We start from the raw sequence: 8,913 nt of genomic DNA, 5'->3' as shown, positions 1-8,913 counted from the left end.
GGTTCATTGAAAATGACTAAACTCAACCTTGGAAAGAAAATCATAAACATTTTACTACCTAGCTAAGCCAAGCATGATTGCATATGGAAACTATGGACGCTACTCAGCGGGATTTTGATATTAATTTCCAATTTCCTCTTCACCGAGGAACTGATGAAAACCCAGTCTCTGCTGCTCTCCAGGCTAGAATCAACATCTTCGTTCACTGTCCATCCCAACTTTGCTGCTTCTCACCCCAACTGTTTGTCACTGCCCCTCCCCAGTACCACACTGGCTACACCAGAGTTTTGCCTTGACCATTAGTTTCCAAGATACATACACTCAGAGTCCATTTAAGTGCAACTTCTGTCGGTTGTATCAAGGACAGCTGCCTCTTCTCTCTGATCAGGCAAGGTCTGCTGTCTCCGGGGAGGGCCTCCCTCCACGGGCACCATGCTGGTCCTCCGCTCTGCATCCTGTGCCCGGCGCCATATGTCTGCTTGTTCTGGCCTGTCCCTCCTGCTCCACACTGGGGCGTCACCTTCTGCCCCAGTGGGATAAAGGGAACTGAGTATTATTCCCTGCTTTGAGCAGGAAGCCGAGAACAGCTTCCCCCATCAGGCAGGTACAAGACACCTCAAGGCTTCCTGCATTGTACCCTTGCCATCCCTGCTGGCAGAAGGAGCTGTCACTCCATGTGCAATGTCATGGCGATGCCACTTAACCCCCACATTGCATGGAACAAGTAGCTTCAAGTGGGAAATAACTCTGGGGAGGGGCCCAGAACAGAGCTTGGAGACAGGCCAACTCAGTTTGACTCTCATCCCTGGCCCCATGTGACTGGGCAAGTCAGTTATTCTCTCTGTAACTAGGGTACATTCATAGGGTTCTCACAGGTATGAGAATGTAAATGAAATCATGTATTCATTCAGAAAGCCGTGGTACCCAGTAGGCATTCTGTAAATGATACTTATCACTATTAAGCACTCCATGGACCGAGGGGATCTTGAAGAACATCCAACCTTTCTGCATCAGTCACCTGGGAAGCTACATAAAAATGCAGATCCCGGGGCCCAGGGCCTTTGCCTCAGTGGGCCAGGCCTCAGGGCCTGCATCTGCCCCAGATTCAGAGTGCCAGGCAGTCTGTGGAAAAGGCTGGGCTATTCCAGCCTCCCACTCTACTTGCATTTCAGAGCTCCCGTGGCCCCAACGTGCGCCGGCTCCAGGGGTCACCTTGCCAGGTGAGGCCCCAATTGAGTCTGACATTGTCTTCACCTGAGAGCACCCTGGCGGCCACTTTGGTTTTGATCACAGGCAGCCCGGCACAGGGCAGCCGCGGCCTATTCACCTGAACTGCCAGCCTGCGGCCCAGATGCTAACAACACAGGTAAGTACTTACAGATTTCCCAGGAACAACAGAGATAATTTGTCTGCTGCACTGGGCTCTGGTGACTGGGTGGCTTGTAGACTAGGCCCATGGCCTTTCACCTCATCCTGCTCTTGCCTGCTGGTTCTCCCAGCCATGCCGATTAGAAGCGGGAGAAATTAAGATCTCCCCCTCGCCTCCCACCGCCATAGGCTGCAGGAGGTGAGGCGAGGGATGGGGACCCGGCTGCAAGGCTAGGCAAGGCTGAGGACATCCACAGAGTGGGGGTACCGGCCACCTAGCCTGGCACATGTGGAGACAGGGAGGAGAGTGGGCAGGAAGCAGGGTGTCTCTCTGCATCTCCATCTCCTCTAGGGTCACGCCGAGCACTGAGGCCATTGTGACATGCAGTGTCAATAAGCCACCTGAGCAAGCAGGGGAGGGATGAGGGGGTTCACAAGCAAGGGCTGTGAGAGCTGGAGATGGAGCTTCCTGGGGTTCCACAAGGAGTGGCAAGAGGGTGAGACACCCCTGATGTTGGTCTTGACTGTTACAGAGTATGAGAGAGTGTCCTATCCAGCTAAGAACAGGGTCTCGCCAGGACCCTGGGCCTGAACAGATTTATGTAAGAAGAAAGGCAACGTAGATTTGGCAGAGCCAGTCTCCCTAACAGCAATGTGAGTGGTCCCTGATCAATCAGGCTTTGGGGCTGAAAGGGCCTCTCTCCTTGCTTCCTTCTGCCTGGGGGGATGAGAAGAAGGGGATAATTACTATTATTATTATGAACGTCGGTATCCCTTATACTTTTGTGTGTTGTAAAGGCACTAACAGTTACCATTTATCAGTGGCCTACTGTGCACCAGACAATGAAATAGGTGCTCTGTGTATTTGATCAGGCCTATAAGAGAGGCCGTGAGGTCCAGATTACAGATGAGGAAACTGACACTCATTCCCTTGACCAAGGCCACATAGTAAGATGCAGAACAAGGATTTGCGCCCAGGGCCCCACGTCGTTCCCTGGGCACAGGTGACAAGCTGTCCCTCAAGGGGCTCCTCCCATGGTCGCTCCTTTACCACAGAAGCAGGATGCAGGCCTTGCCTACCCAGGCATGTTATTTTCTCAGAGAGCCTTGTGCCTGGGGCAATCTGGGGGGATGAGCTGTATGTCCCCTAAGACAAGTGTGAGCAGACCTACAGGGGATTCCAACCTTATTCTGGACCAGTGGAAACTCCATCAGGATAACATTGCTGCACGCCCTGGGCCACCCACCCCTCCCTCCATTCCTTCCCCCGGCCCTCTCCCTCTGTCCAGTAGGTTGCAGGCAACTTTGAAGGTAGACGGAAACTGTCCATGAGGGGATGGGAACCTAGTCTCCCCCTAGTGCGGAGGCCAGCCTGGCGTGGGTGATCACACAGGTGAGTCTGCAGTGGGGCTGGAACAGGAGCTGCTTGGCTGGCAAGTTGTGTGTGCGGTGGGGGGTGGGGAGTGGGGAGCTGGGTAGGGGGTGCAGTTGATGAGTAAAATGACAATGCCACCCCTTTGATCACCTGCTCTCTGATCCCTGGATTTGCTCACACTGCATCCATTTACATCTTTTCATTCCAGTTTCACTAATCATCATCTCTTTTCATCCCCTTTAAAATTTGTTGAAAAGCTGCTAGTTTGGAAGAATTTGTTCAAAGCAAGGAACTTCTGCCCACAGTCATCCCTTCCATCTCTCCACTTCTACCCTTGGGCCTAAGACTTCACTGCCTCAGCTGTTGAGGAGTAGACTTCTCTTGACATCATTAATGTGCCCAAGATGCCCTGTTTGCACATATTTATGTGCCTTCCAATTAAAATGATTCATTAAACCTCTGGTGGAGTTCATTTTTATTCTGCAATAAGAACACTCAAATAAATACATTCAGCCATGGAAAGAATCCTTTGAGCAAGCCCATGTCCTAATTTTGGTTTGGGGAATCTAGTCCTGAAGTTGTCATCTGGGAATGTGCTGAAGAGACTGGAGGCCAGTTTTGCAAGGGAGCTGAGCAGGCCGACCTGACTCTGGCTACTTGGAGTGGGGCTGAGCAGCTTGGCTCTGTCCGGCCCTGGGGACAGAATGGCAGCTCCTGAGGACTCCGCAGGCCCTGCAGCCCTGTGGCCCAGAAGCAGGGGCTCCCTCTCTCCTTTGGGAGATCATTGTGGAATGTAGTTAACATCAGCCTCAGCAAACACCACACTCCGCATACTGTGATGCTGCCTGGGGACAACCCGCAGCTATAGTTTCCATCCTGAGTGACTGGGAAGTAGCATGTGTCACTCCCAACCGTGGGTCTCCACAGAGGAGGCCAAGTGGGTACTGGATGCACCTGGATGGGGCTCACGCCCAGTCTGTTCCGGGCTCTGTGACCTGATGATTTGGGGGTCCTTGCTGCCCCTCTGAGTTGCAGTTGTTTTCCAATGGAAGACATCTCTCAGAAACCTACCATGCTACCCAATTTGTATTTCTAAATCTTGCCAGCAATCCCACTCATTCCTGTTTTACAGACAAGGAGATTGTTGCTCAGAGAGATTCATTGACTTGACCAAGAGCACATGACTGGTAAGGGAAAGTGTCCAGAAACAAATCTAGGACCCATGACTTGGGATTGTCCTGAGACCTCAAAGGCAGCCAATGATCGATGTACCCTGAACCCAAGGTCCCGGCTGCTCCTGAGAAAACAGACAGGGTTTAGGGACTATAGGAGCTGGGCTTAGACTTTGAGGTCAGCTAGGAGTACAGAGCCTAGAGAAAGAAATGGCAACCCACTCCAGTATTCTTGCCTGGAGAATCCCAAGGACAGAGGAGCCTGGCGGGCTACAGTCCCTGAGGTCACAAGATACAGACCCGACTTAGTGACTAAAACCATCCCCAACCAGGGATTAAACCCAAGTCCCCTGCATTCGAAGGCAGATTCTTAACCACTGGACAACAGGGAAGTCTTCTCAATTAGTTTTAGATGGTCATCTTCTAAGCCTATTAGGTAGAAAGTGCAGCCAAACCAAAGGGAAAAACCAAACCACACTCTACCTTTGGACACTGAGTTTCTAATGCTACACTGTAGACACAATGCCAGTATTTTTTAAGTTAATCCTGTCCACAGCCCTTTAAGAAAGCTTTATTATCTACATTTTATATTTAGATTAGGATACCAAGGGACAAACATTTTAAATAACTAGTTTGAGATTGTAAAGCTGACTATGTAAAACTGCTACGTAAATCTGTAACTGTGTAATCTACCAAAGAATTCTACGTTGTGGTCATATTGTGGCCTTCGAGGGATAAATCACAGAAGTCTGTACTGGTCAATGCTCCTTCACACATGCTGCTTCCTGGAATTGGGACCCCCATCCCACTCCTACACCTCTCATATTTGCCTAACAAAGCCTTCAGTGTATTCTGGAACTATACTTTTTTAGAAGCAATTTGGCAACATGTTTCAAGGGCCATAAAAGTGTTCATAAATTTTGACCCAGTATTTCCACTTCTAAGAATGCATTTGTTCCAAGGAAATAACCCAAAAGGGGGGAGAAAAACCCTATACGCTCAAGGATGTTCATTACAGCTTTAAAAATAAGAAACAACCTAAAAATCCAACAATAGGGGAACAGGTAATTAAATCGTGGTCTACTCACTGAATGACGTATCGCACAACCATTAACAGTAGTAATGTGAAAAAGGGCTATGATATAATACTATATTAAAACAACAAAATATATCAAACACATTATTAGATTGCATACTTGTGTTAGACTTCTCAGGTTGTCATAACAAAATACTATAGACAGGGTGGCTTCAACAACTGAAATTTATCCCTCACAGATCAAGGTGCCAGCAGGGTCCACGTGAGGGCTTTCTTCGGGTTGCAGATAGCTGACCTCTCATTGTGCTCTTGCATGATCTTAGTGCATGCACAAAGAGAATGTGCTCCAGTGGCTCAACCTTCTCATTAGAGCACTGATCCTACCATGAGAGCCCCACCTTCACAACCTCATCTAAACTGGCCGCTGCTGCTGCTGCTGCTAAATCGCTTCAGTCGTGTCTGATTATCTTCCAAAGGCCTCTATCTCCAGATACTATGACATTCAGTTAGCACTTCAACGTAAGAATTTTGGTAGAACACAATTCAGTTCATAGCAATATTTAAATATATATGTGCCTTGGGGAAAAGACTTGAAGGGAATTTGCAAAAGTTATTGGCTTAGGGTGATGGATTATGCAGGTGGTTTGTCCCTGGTATCCAAATTTTCTCTAATGGTGTTATGCAATTTTCAACAGAATTTGGGGTGAGATTAGAATAAAAATGATCCATCTTTCAAGACTCAACTCAAATGCCACCTCCTCTAGGAAGCCTTCCTTGGTTTTTCCAACCACATCTTTTCTGAAGTTCTTATTTTACTGGACCATGTGCTCTTCTGGAGCTAAGGCTATGAGCAATTCTCCTTTGTTCCTGAATTATAGGCAAGTGTCACAGATCGAGAACTGACGAGGAGCCCAGTGCAGTAGAGGTGATGAACACTGGGGGATGTGTGCGGTCGGGACTCAGGGATGCGATCTAAGCAACAGGTCCAGGGCACCAGCAGATGCAGGGCTCGGAAAGTAGGGGCATAAATTGCTGGCCATTGAGTAAGAGCTGGTCTTTCTAGTTATTTTCAATGTGTTGTTATTATATAGGTAATACATGCATACACACTCACTATAAAAGAAACTTAAATAGCTCAGTTAAAGCCTTCCTTGGCTCCTACACAGGCCCACTCCCCTCCCCAGGGATTGTCAGTTTGATAGGTATACTTTCAGAATATTCTTCCTCATGCACATAATTTCAAAGCCTGCATCCCTGTTTATAAACATAAAGCCAGAATATCCTGTGTCTTATCACCAGGCCTCTCTGGTAATGAGGCCTTGTCACTTCAGGATGCAGATGTCTACCTCGTTTGTTTGAGCCTCAGAAAACCTGTGGGTTTCCCAGGTGGCGCTAGTGGTAAAGAACCCACCTGTCAATGCAGGAGACAGAAGAGATGCAGGTTCGATCCCTGGGTCATGAAGATCCCCTGGAGGAGGCACGGCAACCCGCTGCAGTGTTCTTGCCTGGAGAATCCCATGGACAGAGGAGCCTGGCGAGCTACAGTCCATAGGGTTGCAAAGAGTCAGAAACGACTGAAGCGACTTAGCACGAACACACCCAGAAAACCATTACTGATGTGGATATTCAAAAATGTGTTTAGCCCTTTGTCTACTAATGGCCCCTTGGGTTGTGTCTGATTGTCTCATTTCCACTGCTGTCACCAACGCTCCCTGTGGTCGAGCTTTGTGCACTTGGAGCATTTCTCCAGCCAGAGATGTGGACTCACTGTGGTGGACAGTCTGGGCCCTTCGCTTTCCACAGGCACTGCCAGATCAAGTTCTACAACCACCACAACACACTCCATTCTCGCCAACAGTGGAAAAGGTGTTTGTGCCCTTAAATTGCTGCCAACAGTAGCTATCATGAATCTTTTTAAAATTTTACAAATCTGATGAGTAAAAAATGTTAGCTTGGTGTTATATGGCTTGCATTATTTTGCTGACTAGCAAGGCTGAGCTGTCTTCATTGTTATCAGCCATCTGCAGTTCCGAACTATTACTTGATTTTTCTTTTGAGTGGTTTATCTTTTACTTACTATTTGTAGCCATTCGTTATATATCCTGAATACTAATCCTTTCCGTTTGCATATGTTGCAGATAACTTCTTCCAGGCTGTCACTTGTCTTTTAACAGTATTTATGGTGTCTTTTTTTTCTTTTAGATTTGAATGTAATCAAATTTAGCAATCTTTTCCTTTATGGTTTCTGTGTTTTATGTCTTGCTAAAGAAAGCCTTTCCTCCTCCAAGGTTATAAACAAATTCTCCTATATTTTCTTTTAATAGTTTCATAGCTTTGTTTTTTTTTTTTTTTTTTTTTACACTTAGCTCTCTAATCCATCTGGAATGTATTTTGTGAATGGTGTGAAGCAGGAATCAACTTTGTTTTTTCACAAGGAGAGCCAATTGTCTCTACACTATTTTTTGAAGAGTTCATCCTTTCCATACTGTTTCTACTGAAATCCTCTTTATTCAAGAATCCTCTTTAAACTCCCTGTTCTGTGACCTTGATCCATTCATTCGTCCTGTCCCGTGCCAGCACACCGCCATTTTAATTAGCGCAGCTTGGCAGTGTTTTGTTATCTGATAGGCAAGTCGTCCCTCATCATTCTTCTTCAAATATTTCTTGGCAATTCTGACATAGTTACTCTTCCAGCTTAGCTTTAGAATTGGCTTGTTAAATTTCACACACACACACACACACACACACACACACACACACACACATCTTGTTGTCATTTTGATTGGCATTACGTTGAATTTATAGAATTCTTGGGGCAAAACTAACATCTTCACTGTATCAAGTATTCTAACCCAAGCGGCTCTGTGTATTTACCTAGGGCTTCTCCTGTGTCTCAGGCCTGACTCTGAAGCCAACTCCACTGCTTACCAGCTCTAGGGTGATCTAGGGTGGGGCTCAGCCTCTCGGAGCCCGGGTTTCTCTGTCATTTTTGATGTAGGAATAGCATGTCCTTTCCCAGAGCTGATGGAACAAATGTGTGGAAGCCCTGGATGCTGAGCTCCTAGCGGGCAGGCCTTAGCCTCACTTAATCTGTCGACCCAGGACAGTCAGCTCTCTGTCGAAAGAGCAGAGTGCAGTGCTTTCATTTAGGGAGATTCAGGGGGTTGGCCCATCACTGTGTTAGGTATTTTGCATGTATTATCTCATTTGCCCTCAAAACAAGCCAGTGAGGTACCTTCTATCATTTCCTTTCTATAGCTGAGAAAAATGAGACTCAGGGACCTGTCTGTACTCAGATGCAGGGCTATAATGAGCCACAACCCACACCCTCTGTCCTGCTTAGTTTGGGAGCCAGGGCGGGCCTCTCTTGCTCATAAAGCTAAAGCTTCTAGACGATCTGCTGCTCTCCTGTCTGAGGTCTAATAAGCCTAGGCAGACCTGGCCCCAAATATCCACTTGAGCATTCAACTCTCAGCACAAGGTCTAGCACATACTAGGAGCTTGTTGAATCAGATTGGAACCAAGTCCAAACATCACACTATGAATGCCCCAGATAGTACAGAAAGTGTTAGAAAAGCTCAGAGGAAGAAAGGGGCTCTGTGGACTGGGGAAATCATGGAAGGCTTCCAGGTGGTGGTGAGACATGGAGAGGATTTAGACAAACATAACACAGCATTCCAGAAGCAGAGTTAGCAGGGCCAAGCAGGTGAACTAATTGGCTGGATAAGCAGTGAGTTTGAACAGAGAAAGGCATTTCTCCATGACCAAGAGCTTGGCTGAGCTGGGCAGCATCTCCAGGCTGGAGCAAGACTGGAAGGCTGGAAGGTCTGGTATCTTCTAGACCCTTCTAGCTTAGCTCCCCACAATGTCCTAAGGTTAAACTTTACTTTTTACGAGCAGCCTGTTGCCATGGCACCAAAACACACAGACCAGCCGTGGGAAGTTGGCTGGGAGGGGCAGGA

The 8,913-nt window shown here is 47.4% G+C and overlaps 1 long non-coding RNA gene across 1 annotated transcript; it reads left to right on the top strand.

Annotated features, from left to right (window-relative positions):
- The first annotated feature begins 1,425 nt into the window (after positions 1 to 1,425).
- On the top strand, positions 1,426 to 3,203 carry LOC147379667 (uncharacterized). The gene is made up of 4 exons (XR_015169030.1): positions 1,426 to 1,567; positions 1,902 to 2,022; positions 2,658 to 2,761; positions 3,001 to 3,203. It is a non-coding gene; the product is annotated as an uncharacterized LOC147379667 (long non-coding RNA).
- The last annotated feature ends 5,710 nt before the right edge of the window (positions 3,204 to 8,913 follow it).

The sequence above is a fragment of the Bos grunniens genome, chromosome 1 (genome assembly GCF_055505025.1).
Source record: "Bos grunniens cultivar Pamir isolate PY7600 chromosome 1, Bosgru_T2T1.0, whole genome shotgun sequence".
Classification (NCBI taxonomy): Eukaryota; Metazoa; Chordata; class Mammalia; order Artiodactyla; family Bovidae; genus Bos; species Bos grunniens.
This window is presented reverse-complemented; position numbering and strand designations above follow the sequence as displayed.